The 15639-nt window shown below is 40.7% G+C and overlaps 1 protein-coding gene across 3 annotated transcripts in view; it reads left to right on the forward strand.

Moving 5' to 3' along the window:
* Positions 1-15639, forward strand: part of SNX33 (sorting nexin 33) — a 94562-nt gene that overhangs the window by 49499 nt on the left and 29424 nt on the right. Inside the window, exons 1-2 of one of the 3 annotated variants that reach the window (XM_073619041.1) lie at positions 1973-2103; positions 2571-2649. The gene's annotated coding sequence lies outside the window, so the exon portion shown is untranslated. The other 2 variants (XM_073619040.1, XM_073619039.1) reach the window with 2 other exon arrangements.

Genomic DNA, 15639 nt, shown 5'->3' on the forward strand with positions numbered 1-15639 from the left:
TAATTTTCCTTTCCTGGTGCCTATCCATGGCAGCATACGCTCCCACCCTCAGTATTCTATTTAACGGAGAATGTTGGGGGAGGGACTACGTCTTTAATTTATGCTATTCACTGGTCCTGAGGGAGGAGTCGAGGCAGAGCTCTATCACTAGTATGCTGCCATGGATAGGCACCAGGAAAGGAAAATTACGGTAAGTATGATACAATTTTCCGTTTTCCAGTGAATGGCTGTGCAGGGGGATGCGTGTCTGTCAGCACAAGTCTGATAAATGGAGGGGAGCGGGCTCAGTTTCCAGCATAGCTAGGGAACTGACCACGTTGTGTTCTCCTGCTTAGTGTGGTCAGTTTTTAATAGGGAAGCAGAGGAACTGGTAGGGACACCAGGGATTTCACACATAGGAAGCAATACAAAGAGAACAGGATACTTTTCCAAACAAATACATGGTACAGCAGGCACATATCAAGAATATGAAACGCTGGGGTAACAAACACTTTAGACCCTCCTGTTCTTTACAGCCAAAGAAGCTGCTTCTGTTTGATCTGCAACTGCCATGGTGCTGTACATATGATCAGTTATGACACCAGCCATTTGATGGTTTGACCGTTTGGTTGAGGACACAAGCAAATGTGACAGTTAGTTGCATTCCTGGAAGGCCAAGATTACTGGTTTTTAAACAGTTCAATCAATGGGTTTAGTTTTGCTTTATGATTTACTGCTGTTCAGGGGCTCTGGGCTTCAGCAAAATGGCACCCCCTTGCAGGATGAAACCAGAGCAATGCTGGAGGCAATTTACAGCACACACTCATTTTGGTAGCATAATTATTAATATGGAATGTATGTTCAGAAAGTTGTGGGTAGAGGACACGTCATCAAATCCAATCTTAAGTTCACGTTGGCATCATCCCATAAATGAATATGGTATTTTTTAAAACAAAAGTAGTGGGGCTTTAAATATGCCAAATGAGAACAAAGTCAGAAAAAAATCTATATCAATTTTATTACACACATAAAACATTGTCGTAAACACAATATTAAAAACCTAGATATACATAAAGAAACTTTGCGATAAATACAAAAATATGTAAATTTAATGGATAAATGTACTAAACCTGGTCAGTTACAAGTACATGTATCCATTAGATTTACATATTTTTTGTATTTATCGCACAGTTTCTTTATGTATATCTAGGTTATATATAATATTGTGTTTATGACAATGTTTTATGTGTAATAAAATTGATATAGATTTTTATTTCGACTTTGTTCTCATTTGGCCTATTTAAAGCCCCACTACTTTTGTTTTCAAAAATACCTTATGGAATGCATGTTCCTTGCTAAAGAACCTTATTCTTTTTGTTGTTAAGGGTAAAGTTCCAGTTTAAAAGGTTTAAATAATGGCTGAGATGTAATTCATTTTCTACCTAGGAAGGGTCAGTAAACATTTGACAGCAACTTGCTATGAGTGTTTGGATCTGTTGATTGTGCTTTCATGCTTTCCCTGCAGAGGGCACATGGGGCAGTTCTGTCTTCTCTCCCAGAGCCCTAGCTTCTCCTTCACGCCCTTTTGTATCTATATCCCATTCCTGACATCATGGAAAAAAAAAAGAAAAAAGGATGAAGTGAATCGAATATGACCGGCGACAATGTGCTGTCTATGGTATGCTGCAAAACAAACAGCATAATTAAAATCTGAAGAGCTTTTATATTTAAAAAAAAAAAAAAAGTTATTTCAAGATCTATTACATTAATGTTCCATAAAATAACAAGAATAATACACCAGGAAGCATGATGAAACCTGGTGTGCCACATAGCAGAAACTATAGAAGTGAGCTAGCTGTATTGTATTTGATGTGCCTATAAAAAAGAAGTCAAAGGTGGAAGAGCAGAGTGAAAACACTCCACAAATGCTGTTAGCACCTCCTCTGGAAAGGAGGGTGAACAAAAGGAGGAGTTTAACATAACACAGGGGTAAGAAGACACAGGGGGGGGGGAGCTGTTGTGGGGTTCCTAAGATCCCAAAAGATCTATTATTAAAGAGATCTCCCATCCCCCTTGGCTGCAGGCTTGGTGTTGTCACACCCTCTGTCCACCTCCAGGCTGAAGGTAACACATCCCTTTCTGTGTGCTGGAAAGGAACTGGCTGCAACATGTAGCAACTGCTCTCCTGTCTGGGACTCTGCACACAGGAATTCTTTTTATTCCTCCTCCAAACTCTCTTTGTGAATCCACTGGATCCTAAACCTTTCCTGCACAAATAATCGCCTAGAAGTGACGTGAAATCCCACTACACTTCTTCTCCTGATGGCACATGGATGTTCTCCTCTGCCTTGTTTTTTTTCCCTACAAACGGAAATAGATTTTTTTTTTTTTTAGGGACTGGATTCCTGAGGTTCTGACTTCTTACATCACAGGGGAAGTTTGACATGTTTTTATCTGTAATCAGCAAAGTAGGGTTTTTACTTGTTTCCTGTGCATCTTGATCCTATTCCAGCTACAGCCCAACTTTGAATGCCTTTTGGATTTTCAGAATCGCAAAGTTTTCACATTTGGATGTTGCATTATCTTTACAGAGCGATGTAGAAAATGTGAGCTGAATTATTGGAATACTGGCACAGTCAGCGTTGATTCTTCAGGCAGATCACTGCTGGGGTGAGTTCATGTATTGTTTGGATTTGTTTGTGTAGGATCTGTTAAACACAGCCCTCGGTGTAGAGCTGAAATTCACGCCATACCTGTTTGTCGGATAGGCTTGGAAATGCTCACTAGTAATAAGTATGCTTAATGCTAAGTGGTAAGTATGCTTAGCGCACGTCATTGTTCAGCACATATGAGCCTGGAGCTCATAGACGGATGTTATATAATGTTAAAAACAAATGTCTGCCTCCCTGTTTAGGGGAAATTATATGTTTGAGTTAGCGTTCCCATAGGCACCGTGGGCCAATCATTTTATTTATTTATTACAGGTATTTATATAGCGTCGACAGTTTACCCAGCGCTTTACGTTCACATCAGTCCCTGCCTTCTAGGAGCTTACAATCTAAAACTCACCAGGCACATTATGGTTTGGTTGTACAATCTCCTTTAGATCTGCCAACAACTATGTAGTGCAAGGGCCTGCCCCGATTTTAGATCGATTGGGTAGGTCTTAATATTGTAAAGTTTTCCTAAAAAAAAAAAAAAAAAAAAAAGTTGATTGTACAGCTGGATTGTAACTTGTATGGTGATCCTTATGGCGGCCATAAACGTAACCATCTGATTCGTTCTTCACAGAATCCGACATTATGCTTGAATCAATGAATTCTCAAAAAGAGACATGCAATGTTATTGATCAATTTTGAGCAAAAAATTATTGATTTCAGCTAAGGCACCTTTCACACATGCTGTCCGATCAGGTCCGTTTTTCAGGCGGACCTAATTAGACGTTTCATTCGCCTCTATGGATCGACAGATGTCAGCGGTGACATGTCCGCTGACATCCGCCGCTATCCGATCCGGTCCGCCAAATCTAGACAGATGGAGACCCTATTTTCTATCCATCTGGCGGATCGGATGAAAATGGACAGGCTGATCAGTTTTCATCTGATTTCCCATAGCAGACAGTGAGCGGAGATGGACATTTATTTTATTTTATTTCAGGTACTTATATAGCGCCGTCAATTTACGCAGCGCTTTACATTGTACATTCATATCAGTCCTTACCCTCAAGGAGCTTACAATCTAAGGTCCCTAACTCACATTCATACATACTAGGGACAATTTAGACAGGATCCAATTGGCCTACCAGCATGTCTTTGGAGTGTGGGAGGAAACCGGAGTACCCAGAGGAAATCCACGCACATGTCATCCGCCTGCTCAGCGGAGAACAACGGATCAATCCCCGCTAAACAAGCGGAGTCCATCAAAACGGACAGCCCCATGTGAAAGGGGGCCTAAACTAATTTGATATATCTGGATGAAAAATTTGTTTGTAGGAAAGTGTGGTAACCCTCGTAGTGGCCTTAGATGTAACAACGTGATTGAACGATTCTTCACAGAATCAGACAATATTGATTGAATCTAGGAATTGTCAAAAAGAGACATAGTGGGGGAGATTTACTAAAACTGGTGCACAGAGAATCTGGTGCAATTGTGCTTAGTAACCAGTCAGCATCTAACTTCAGCTTGTTCTCAATTAAGCTTTGCCAATAAAACCTAGAAGCTGATCCTATGCAGACCTGCACAATATTCTATATGCACCAGTTTTATTAAATCTCTGTTTTATTGTTTTTGCTCAATCAATCAATTTCATTTAAATTATTCTGATCTGTCTGTACAGAAAATCTGATTGTAGGTAGATTAATAGGATCATTCATCTTTTCAATCAATATTCTAATCAATTTTTTCTCTCAGACAGTAAATCAATTAACAATATGAATAAAGGTCCCTATTTCACCTGGACATACCACTTAAGCTGGGTACACACGGGGAGTTCATTTTTGTTCAACCTAACAGGCCGATCGGAAAAAAAAACGAGATGTCGCTGTACTGCGATGTTAGTGCAGCGATCTCCCACACTGAGTTATTTTGCTCTGACAGAGGGACTGCCCCACTGCCAGAACACACTAATCAGCCATTGGCTGCTCGCGCTGATTGGATGCTGATCTTCCAGCATGCCCATTCGATAAAAGCCATTCGTTAGATCGGTTTCTGTCAGACAGGCTTCTGTACACGTGGGCCCAACGCAGATGGTTTCTACTGAACCGGCCAATATTCGGCCTGTTTGTACCTGCCTATAGGAGCCTTTTAACCCTCCAGCATGTCCTTGGAGTCTTGGAGGAAATCCATGTAAGAATGCAAACTCTATGCAGATAGCATACTGGCTGGCATTCGAACCAAGAATTTCAGTGCTGCAAAACAGAAGTGCTAACCATAAGCCACTGTGCTGTTCAATCAGTGCTCTTTCTCTTTTGGTTGAATGATTAGATCAGTCCTATGTGTGGCCATATTGGAAGCGAATCATCCTTTTTTTTTTTTTTTTTTTGCACAGCGAAAAGATTAGCGTATTTATGGGCATATAACACACACCTTAACTTTAAGAGGGAAGTTTCAGAAAAAAAAACTTAAATTTTAAAATAAGGGTCAGTGCTCTGCAGCCTCACCAGTGCCCATCAATGCAGCCTGATCTATGCCCATGATTGCAGCCTCTAATATGCCCATGATTGCAGCCTCTATGGTATATATCTACAGACTTGCCTTTGCAGATGATGCCAGTGCTGGAGGAGACAAGCACAGGTCTTATCAGCAGCTTGTTTGGCAGAATCAGTCAGTAATGGGGGAAAGAAAGCTGCATGGAGACCATGGGAATTTCTGGTGACAGGTTCTTTGACCTTTGTACCATTTGCCCTCTTTAGTTACCACAGTTTAGTTCCTCTTTAACGGTCTATGTCCACCAGGTGATATAGCATACATTCTCCTTGCATGGCAGAATCACCCAGTTGCAGCAACCCCTGCTATTTGAAGGGGACGAGTGCCGCTGGATAACACAGATCCGCCATCTCTTGTGTATCCGGCGCTCAGTCACTCACAGTCCCGCCCAGCTCATTTGATGGACAGAGCAGGGGTTCAATGCCGGGCCAGGGGCGCGGGATTGTGTGTGACAGCGCCGGATACACAGGAGATTGCGGCTGTGTCATCCAGCGGCGCTCGTCCCCTCCAAGTAGCAGGGATCGGTGTATAACACGCACACACGATTTCCCCCTGATTTTCAGGGGATTAAAGTGCATGTTATACGCCGATAAATACAGTATTTTCTCTTGTTGAGGTCATAATCTTGCTGCAGAAAATAATTCAAAAATCTCAAATGATTAACAGAAGAACAGTCATATGTTTGGGTGTTTTAGTTTATTAATTTGAATTAGAGTCTGCTGCATTGCATATCATAACTCTTTGGTCTGTGCTGTTAAATAATTGTCTTTATCTAAAGTAATTCTATACTCAAGTGTTAATGTAGTACTAAAGCCTCTGCTTATTAAATTACATTACAAACCTTATACTGCGCAAGTAATGATAATTAACGAAGTGTAACTAAAGGCAAAACTCCTTTTTTTTTCATTTAGGATATAGTAAGGGAGGGTTAAAACCTCTTTTCAGTTTTTTTTTTTTTTTTTTTTTTTTTTTGCTATCTGTGTCCCATTGGGGAGATTTCCCTTCATTTCCTGTCCCATAACCAAAACAGAAAGTGAGAGGAAATCCCTGTAAAGTGAGGGAATCCCAGTGTGTCACCAGAACTAATGTCTCCATCGGAGGATTTTCCCTTTGTTACTCTTTTGGTGGCAACCCAAAATTTGGGATTTTCTTTTACTTTCACTTTTGATGATAACGGTAAACAGGACAAATAGGGTGAATCTCCTTAACCGCTTGCCGACCGCGCTATAGCCGAATGACGGCTACAGCACGGCTCGATAACTCTGGGAGGGCATACATTGATGTCCTCCCAGAATCCCACTCTCGTGCGCTCCCTGGGGCATGCACCCGGGAATATCAGTGACCGCACGGTAAACGGCCGCTAATAGCGACCGTTTACCACATGATTGCTCTGTCGAATGATGGAGCGATCACTTGTAAACAAACCGGCGCCACGTCCGGTTCCTCTCTCAGCCGTACCCAGCTGTACCCAGCCATCCCATCAATACCCAGCCGTACCCAGCCATCCCATCTATACCCAGCCATACTCAGCTGTACCCATCCGTACTCAGCCGTACCCGGCCATACTCAGCCATACTTATTCATGCTCAGCCATCCCCATCCACGGCTCATCCACCCCCATTCATGCTCATCCATGCCACATCAGTTCTCATCTATGCCACTACAGTGCCTCACAAAAGTGTAATAGGTAGTCAAATTCTATTTGAAACTTATGCCCCTAGAACACCTGATGGTGCTCCCTGCATGTTGGGCCTCTCTATGTGGCCACGCTGTGGAAAAGTCTCACACATGTGGTATCGTCGTACTCAGGAGGAGTAGGAGAATCTATTTTGGGCTGTAATTTTTGGTATGTACATGCTATGTGTTAGAAACATTGTGTAAATGGACAACATTGTGTAAAAAAAAAAAAAAAAAAAATGCGTTTTCATTTTCTTTACACATTTTCCAAAAACTTGTAGAAAAAAATGACATGTTCAAAAGACTCATTATGCCTCATAGATTATACATTGGGGTGTTTTCTTTCCAAAATGGGGTCATTTTTGGGGCGTTTCCATTATCCTTGTTCTCCAGGGCCTTCAAAAGTGCAAGAGGTAGTCAAGAAATTATATTTAACAGGTAAAAGTGAGCGCTGAACCCAACACAGTAATGGATTAATACCAGTGTAAGAGATATAAGGAATTAAAATGAAAATTAAAAATAAAATATAAAATTAAAATATAAAAGCAATGTCAATGGTAAATGTGGATAAATGAACATGAATCTGTCAGCGAAAATTTAAATGTCCATATAGACTGAAGAAATGTCCATGTTAATTTTGTAATCCACTAACCACATTAGAAGGCTGCCCTGCTTGGAGAAAAGAAGTAGTCCTCTAGGTGCTGTAACATAAGAACACAAGGCGCCACTCTAAGTGCAGAATGCCATAAAATGTATTTAAACAAAATGTGAAAAGGTGGTACTCACAATGGTACATGTTAAAGAAAGCATATAGGTAGTGTTGCTGCTGTATCCTTGACGGTTCATAGTCCGGTTCGAGTTGTGCTGGTGTCCGGTGGACAGGCTCGGCGGTGGATGCCTTCGCTTCCTGCCGCTGGAACGCACGCTGTAACCCAGGAGCCACAGGGATGAGATCACTTCCGGATGCAGGGGACGTAAAGGCGACACGTTTGCGGAGCTACGCTCCTTCCTCAGGCCTAACGGATGATCTGATTAGACTGTAGTTAAAGGCTTGTAGATGGCGCTGATTGGTGGAAACAGGGCGCTGCATTTTAACTCTATCTGCAATCACTCAGGCTGACTAGTATTTGGCCAATGTATCAGGCAACGATTAGATAAATATATATGTATATCTCTCTGGAGTAACTTCATGAGAACATCATAAATAATGTTTAAAAAAAAAAAATAATAATAAAATATAATTGTATACAAGAATCTATAGATGTTATGGTATTTTGAAGTGATAGTATGTGTGACCACATTATGGATATAGCTTGCTGGACCAACACTAACAATGGAAGATGGCACACAGGAATTCTAGACAAGGAACTCTAAAAAGCTACAAAAAAACACAACAAAAAATTGGAGCTTATTCATCTTCTATGTGTGTAATGAGAGTGATGCTGAAATGAATTAATAATGTAAATAATAACATTCAGGAGGAGGACTTTCTTTTTTCTTTTTTCATTTTTCTCCACTCCTGAATGTTATTATTTACATTATTATTTCATTTCAGCATCACTCTCATTACACACATAGAAGATGAATAAGCTCCAATTTTTTGTTGTGTTTTTTTGTAGTTTTTTAGAGTTCCTTGTCTAGAATTCCTGTGTGCCATCTTCCATTGTTAGTGTTGGTCCAGCAAGCTATATCCATAATGTGGTCACACATACTATCACTTCAAAATACCATAACATCTATAGATTCTTGTATACAATTATATTTTATTATTATTTTTTTTTTTTTAAACATTATTTATGATGTTCTCATGAAGTTACTCCAGAGAGATATACATATATATTTATCTAATCGTTGCCTGATACATTGGCCAAATACTAGTCAGCCTGAGTGATTGCAGATAGAGTTAAAATGCAGCGCCCTGTTTCCACCAATCAGCGCCATCTACAAGCCTTTAACTACAGTCCAATCAGATCATCCGTTAGGCCCGAGGAAGGAGCGTAGCTCCGCAAACGCGTCGCCTTTACGTCCCCTGCATCCGGAAGTGATCTAATCCCTGTGGTTCCTGGGTTATAGCGTGCGTTCCAGCGGCAGGAAGCGACGGCATCCACCGCCGAGCCTGTCCACCGGACACCAGCACAACTCGAACCGGACTATGAACCGTCAAGGATACAGCAGCAACACTACCTATATGCTTTCTTTAACATGTGCCATTGTGAGTACCACCTTTTCACATTTTGTTTAAATAAATTTTATGGCATTCTGCACTTAGAGTGGCGCCTTGTGTTCTTATGTTAAAGAAATTATATTTGTAATTTATGCTCCAAGAACGCCTGTTGGCGCTCCCTGCATGTTGGGCCTCTGTATGTGGCCACACTGTGTAAAAGTCTCACACATGTGGTATCGCCATACTCAGGAGGAGTAGTAGAATGTGTTTTGGGGTGTAATTTGTGGTATGCATATGCTGTGTGTGAGAAATAACCTGCTAATATAACAATTTTGTGAAAAAAAAAAAAGAAAAAAAAATCTTGATTTTGCAAAGAATTGTGGGAAAAAATTACAACTTCAAAAAACTCACCATGCCTCTAACTAAATACCTTGGAATGTCTACTTTCCAAAAAGGGGTAATTTGGGGGGTATTTGTACTTTCCTGGCTTGTTAAGGTCTCAAGAAATGAGATAGGCCATCAGTGCATCAGGTGTGATCAATTTTCAGAGATTGGCACCATAGCTTGTGGACTCTATAACTTTCACAAAGACCAAATAATATACACCGATTTGGGTTATTTTCCCTAAAGATATGTAGCAGCATAAATTTTGGCCAAAATATATGAAGAAAAATTACTAACTTGCAAAATTTTATAACGGAAACGAAGAAAAATTCATTTTTTTACAGAATTTTCAGTCTTTTTTCTTTTATAGCACAAAAAAAAATAAAAAAACCAGCGGTGATTAAATACCACCAAAAAAAGCTCTATTTGTGTGGAAAAAAAGGACAAAAATTTCATATAGGTACAGTGTTGCATGACTGAGTAATTGTCATTCAAAATGTGAGAGCACGGAAAGCTGAAAATTGGTCTGGTTAGGAAGGGGGTTTAAGTGCCCAGTGGTTAATGGGGGGGCACAGACAGCAGTAAAAACTGACAGGGTTTCTAATCCATCTCAACTCTATCCAAAACTAAAAAATCCAAAGCTAAAAAAACAACAACTTTAGTGGCACTTTAAAGGCTAAGTTTCCCTTTTAACCACTTAAGGACCAGAAGGATTTGCCCCCTTAATGACTAGGCCATTTTTTGCGATACGGTACTGCACCGCTTTAACTGACAATTGCGCGGTCGTGAAACGCTGTACCCCAAAAAATTGTCTTTTTTTTTCCCCCTCACATAGAGCTTTCTTTTGATGGTATTTGATCACCTCTGCGTTGTTGTTTTTTTGCGCTATAAACAAAAAAAGGCCGGCAATTTTGGAAAAAAAAAAAACAATATGTTTTACTTCTTGCTATATAAATTATCCCAAAAAAAAAGTGTAAAAAAACAAATTTCTTCATCTATTTAGGCCGATATGTATTCTACATATTAATGGTAAAAAAATCGCAATAAGCATATATTGATTGATTTGTGCAAAAGTTCTAACGTCTACAAAATAGGGGATTGATTTATGAAATTTTTATTTATTATTTTTTTAAATTTTACTAGTAATGGCAGTGATCAGCGATTTTTAGCTGGACTGCAACATTGCGTTGGACAGATTGGACACTTTTGACACACTTTTGGGACCAGTGACATTTATACAGCAATCAGTTCTAAAAATAGTCACTGATTACTGTATAAATGTCATTGGCAGGGAAGGGATTAACAGGGGGCAATCAAAGGGTTAATTGCTCCCTATGGAGGTGTTTCTAACTGTGGGGGGAGTGTAGTGACTGGAGGAGGAGAGAGATCGCTGTTCCTAATCACTAGGAACAGCAGATCTGTCTCTCCTCCCCTGACAGAACGGGGATCTATCTGTTTACATTGACAGATCCCTGTTCTGTCTCTCTCAGGAGCGATCGCAGGTGGCTGGTGGACATCACGGGCGCTGGCGCGCGCCCCCTGGGGGTCTTAAAGCAGCCGACGTACAATGATGGCGATTAGCCCAGGAGAGCCAACCTGCCGCAGTACAACTGCGGCAGCTGGTCTTTAAGTGGTTAAAAAAATTAATAAATGCACGATTTTGCAATTAAAAAAATGTGCATATATATTTATTTTATAGGAGTCTGCAGAGCATTCCACCTGTATTCAGCAGATCGTGGGTGCAGTTTCAGGCTCCTGCGCAGTCTTCCTCTAGCTTTGTGGTTGTATCCCCGTATAAGCCTTCTGCTACAAAGTTAGAGGAAGAATGAATAAACTACCAGAGTGCTGATCAGTTCACTTGCAAGCCCATTCAAGTTACAGGTGCCGTGGTGACAGAATGGATTTGTAACTTTTCATTCACAGTGGCTCCACACAGCAACTCTGTTTTCAAAAAGAGACAGCAGAGGTTCCTGAACTTCAGGGTGGGGAGAGCCCATTCTAAGGCTGCATTCAGGCCAGAGAATAGGCCCAGCTCCGTTTACATGGTTTACATTGGTTAAAACCAATGGGAGGTTGCCAGCTCCTGCAGCTAATCGCGGACGTTCGCATGTGATTGCTCATGCAGCGATCACCTGTGAGCGATTGACACTGGATGCAGACTGTCCACATGAAAAATGAGTTGGATTCATTTGCAGGTATGAATGCAACCTTAATCTAGACAAATGACTTTTGATTGATCTCTGGGAAACCACATGTTCTATCACTCATAGTGCTGTTGCGCTTGTAAGCCAGTTGTGACGTCATTTTTCCTAATCATCTAGGCTGCCTGTGCATGTGCAGGCATGGGGGGAACGTAATTTGTGAGTGTGCACAAAAGGGTAGTTTTAGAGCCAAGGGGCCACCTTTGCAATGGTAGTCTGAGGCATGCAGTTTGGGGACAGTGTTAAAAAAAAAAAAAAAAAAGTACCATGCCAAAGAAGCTGAAAACAATGCAAGTCCTACCCTCAGCATCCAATACAGAAAAAAATGTGTTTAATATCAGCACTTCTTGCCTCAGTGACCATTGTCACTGGAAGAGAATATTAAATGTTACAGTTGTTACCAGAACAGTAATAGTGAGGATGTCCTACAATACTGACACCTTTTTTCCATGGTAACATGTTTCTTGTTTGGTTTCTGGGACAGGAAGTGATGAGAAATTATCCAAGTGAGGGCATAGACCTTCAGGAATTCTAACATTTTCCCATTCTATTCACTACTTAAGAAATAACATTTTGGCTGAAGCTACAATTTAAAGCAGACCTAAATTCTGTACCACACCTAAACTATTCCCTTTCAGCCATAATCTGTAAGCTGCTGCTTAAATTTCTGATATACAGTACTTACCTGTGTGCGTGTTTGGGCTGCTACCAAGTAAGGGCCCATTCACACCAGTGTGCTGAGGTAGGTAACACACGTTACACCTGTTGGTGCAATGTGGTGCCATTCATTCTAAATGGTACCTTCCCAGTGCACCTGTGTTGTAGTACTTTGCAATGCACGGCAAGATACTACCAGGTGCTACACTGCTGAAAATGCTAAATGCGTGATTTTTGGTCTGAAGTGGTGCATTGGGTAACCCAATTTAATGAATAGGCTGCCTTAGCACAATGCACGATAACTGTAATGGACTGGTGTCATTGGACTGTTATGGTGATGGATTAGACCTGTAATTGAGAGGTGGGATTTGTGTGTAGGCAGAGCCACTCACTGGCTGCCTTTGTTTGAGTAGCTAATTAGTGGCACTGCCTGAGCACAGATGTGTCCCCTGTAACTTCTGGCACCAGAACCTGAAAGGATTTTACAGCCCAATACACAGACACTGTAATGCCCTGTACACACGGTCGGATTTTCCGATGGAAAAAGTGCGATCGGATTGTGTTGTCGGAAATTCCAATTGTGTGTGGGCTCCATCTGACTTTTTCCATCGGAATTTCCGACACACAACGTTTGAGAGCAGGATATAACATTTTCCAACAAAAAATCCGATCGTTTAAATTCTGATCATGTGTGCACAAATCCGACGCACAAAGTGCCACGCATGCTCAGAATAAATTAAGAGACGAAAGCTATTGGCTACTGCCCCGTTTATAGTCCCGACGTACGTGTTTTACGTCACCGCTTTCAGAACGATCGGATTTTCCGACAGCTTTGTGCCACCGTGTGTATGCAAGACAAGTTTGGCAAAAAATCCGATGGATTTTGTTGTCAGAATGTCCGATCAATGTCCGATCAATGTCCGATCGTGTGTACAGGGCATAAGGCTGGCCATACATTTTATTTTTATTTCTTATACAACTTTCCTTTTAGATTTACAAAAACCATATAATATGAGGTCAAACCTAAACCCTTTCAATTTGTATGCAATCAGGCAGGCCCTTCCACTACACAGTTGAAGGTAAATCTAAAGGAAATTTAATAAGAACATTGTATAGTGTATGGCCAGCTTTAGTATCAGAGAGGATTTTGTAGCAGTTTAGGTTTTAGGACAGTGAGGGGAGGTGTCTTATTGACAAAAAAAAGAACAGAAGCGGTGAAATACCTGTATCTTTTATGAAAAAAAATGCTGCTCCAGGCTCCCTACAGTCCTGATCACATGATAGCCCAAGCATTTAATTAATATGAATGCAACTTAAAGGAGAAATATAGCCAAAACTATTTTGGCTATACTTCTCCCGGGGATCACAGCAGAATGAACTGCACTCCTGTGACCTGTTTTCAGCGAATCGATGCTGCAGCATCCATGTAGGTGAGTATAATTTTTTTTTTTTTTTTACTTCTCTTTTAAAAGGAGGATCAGACTATCTGAGCTTTGACCCTTCCCTAATTGGAGTTCCCATTACCAAAACCTAGGTGCTTGGTCATGTAACATGCATTGAAGGGAGCATGGAGGGAAATGGAGGGATTTTAAGGAGTTACATAGTTACATAATAGGTGAGGTTGAAAAAAGACACAAGTCCATCAAGCCCAACCTATGGAGTTCAGCATTTATATTTAAATTTCTTTATCTATTCGAATGAGACAATACATACTAATTAACCCTGGAAGCTGTTCCAAAAAAGAGGTAAGTAGAGGGCACAGAGCTGGTTACCTTTATTGCCTGTGATCTCCCCGTAGTAGACCTTTTCCCATTACTGACTTACCTTGCCTTGTTCTGTACTGTGTCTCTGTGTGGAGGCTGCCATCTTGGTAGAGGCAGGGTTTTGCTTCCTCCTATCAGAGCCTCTAGCAAGGAGAACGGTGATCAATACAGCAGTGGCGTCACCAAACCTAGCTGCAGCTGCAGCCACTGATCAGTGTATTCTAACAGCAGAGACTCCCTGTTGTCAATATGTGATGTATCCAGTGAGGAGGATTCCTCTATCCACCTTGCTTGTGTGGGTGGAGGAATCTATGTTTATTTTTTATTTATTTTTTTATTTTTTTTATCAGCCTGTTGGTTGATCAAAAAAAGAATAATGGTCCCTATGACATGATGGGGTTGATTTACTAACGGCAAAAAGACTGTGCACTTTGCAAAGTGCAGTTGCACTCTGCAAGAGCAGTTTCTCCACAGCTTAGTAAATGAGCAGAAGCTCTGCTGACTTTCATCATCCAATCATGTGCGAACAAAAATGCTGTTTTTTTTATTTTACTTGCATGTGATTGGGTATTCTTTGCAAAGTGAATCTTTACCTTATTTACTAAGCTCTGGAGCAACTGCACTTTGCAAAGTGCACAGTCTATTTGCCTTTAGTAAATTAGCCCCAGTATCTTTTAATTTTTTAGAGCTCAAATAATAACAATAATAATAAAACAGTTTTTCATAGTGCAGTAACCTATGTAATAATTATTCATCAGTCTGCCCCCTCTAAATTGCTGAAAGCTGATTGTTGATTTTGGACTGGTTGTCATGAATTAGTGTGCTTCATTACTTTTTGTAGTATGCCATTAAGTAAACTAATTACTGTGCAGTTACTATGTTGTGGAGCTTCTGACACAAGATGAGAAAAAGAGGAGCGTTTCTAAATTACATTGCTTTTTGTAAGGTAAGAGTTGGAAAATGATATTGGCATACTGTTTGATGTACATTAGATAGTATTCATTTACCTCCCTACTTAGTGTCCTTGCTGGTAAATAACAGCAGGCTGGTGGCTGGTGAGGTCAGGAAGCTTATTGTGACAAGTACTGAATGATTCAATACCTGCCATGACAAACCTCTCAACCACCTGGGTACTGTTAATTTATTGATATTACACTCATGGCATTGATGTTAAAGCCCAACTTGGGGTGCATTGTTTTTACAGTGTAAAATGTAACCGCTCCCAAATGAGTTAATGTTTTGCAAGTCTAAAATCCTCACCAAATAAACTGCCAAAATGTACATCGGTAGCCATGCTTCCAACTCCCAGCCACATCATAAGCTTTCATTTACACCGCATAATATGTGCGCTCTGTGAATGCATGCTGTTTTGCACTGCATTCTTATAAATGCATTGCAGTGCATGCTCCCACCCCCCCCCCCACCCCCCCAACGTATGTAATTCTTATGCATTGCACAGCAGTGATACATTACAGTGAAGCGTAACATGCTGCACAAAAATGCAACTTATTTTTTTTTTTAACACACACCAACGCAGTGCGTTAATGTGAACTGAAGCCATAGGGCATAAGGCAGATTGCCTTGTTCTTGCGCTGGGACTGCATTGTGC

This window comes from Aquarana catesbeiana, linkage group LG03 (assembly GCF_042186555.1).
Source record: "Aquarana catesbeiana isolate 2022-GZ linkage group LG03, ASM4218655v1, whole genome shotgun sequence".
NCBI lineage: Eukaryota > Metazoa > Chordata > Amphibia > Anura > Ranidae > Aquarana > Aquarana catesbeiana.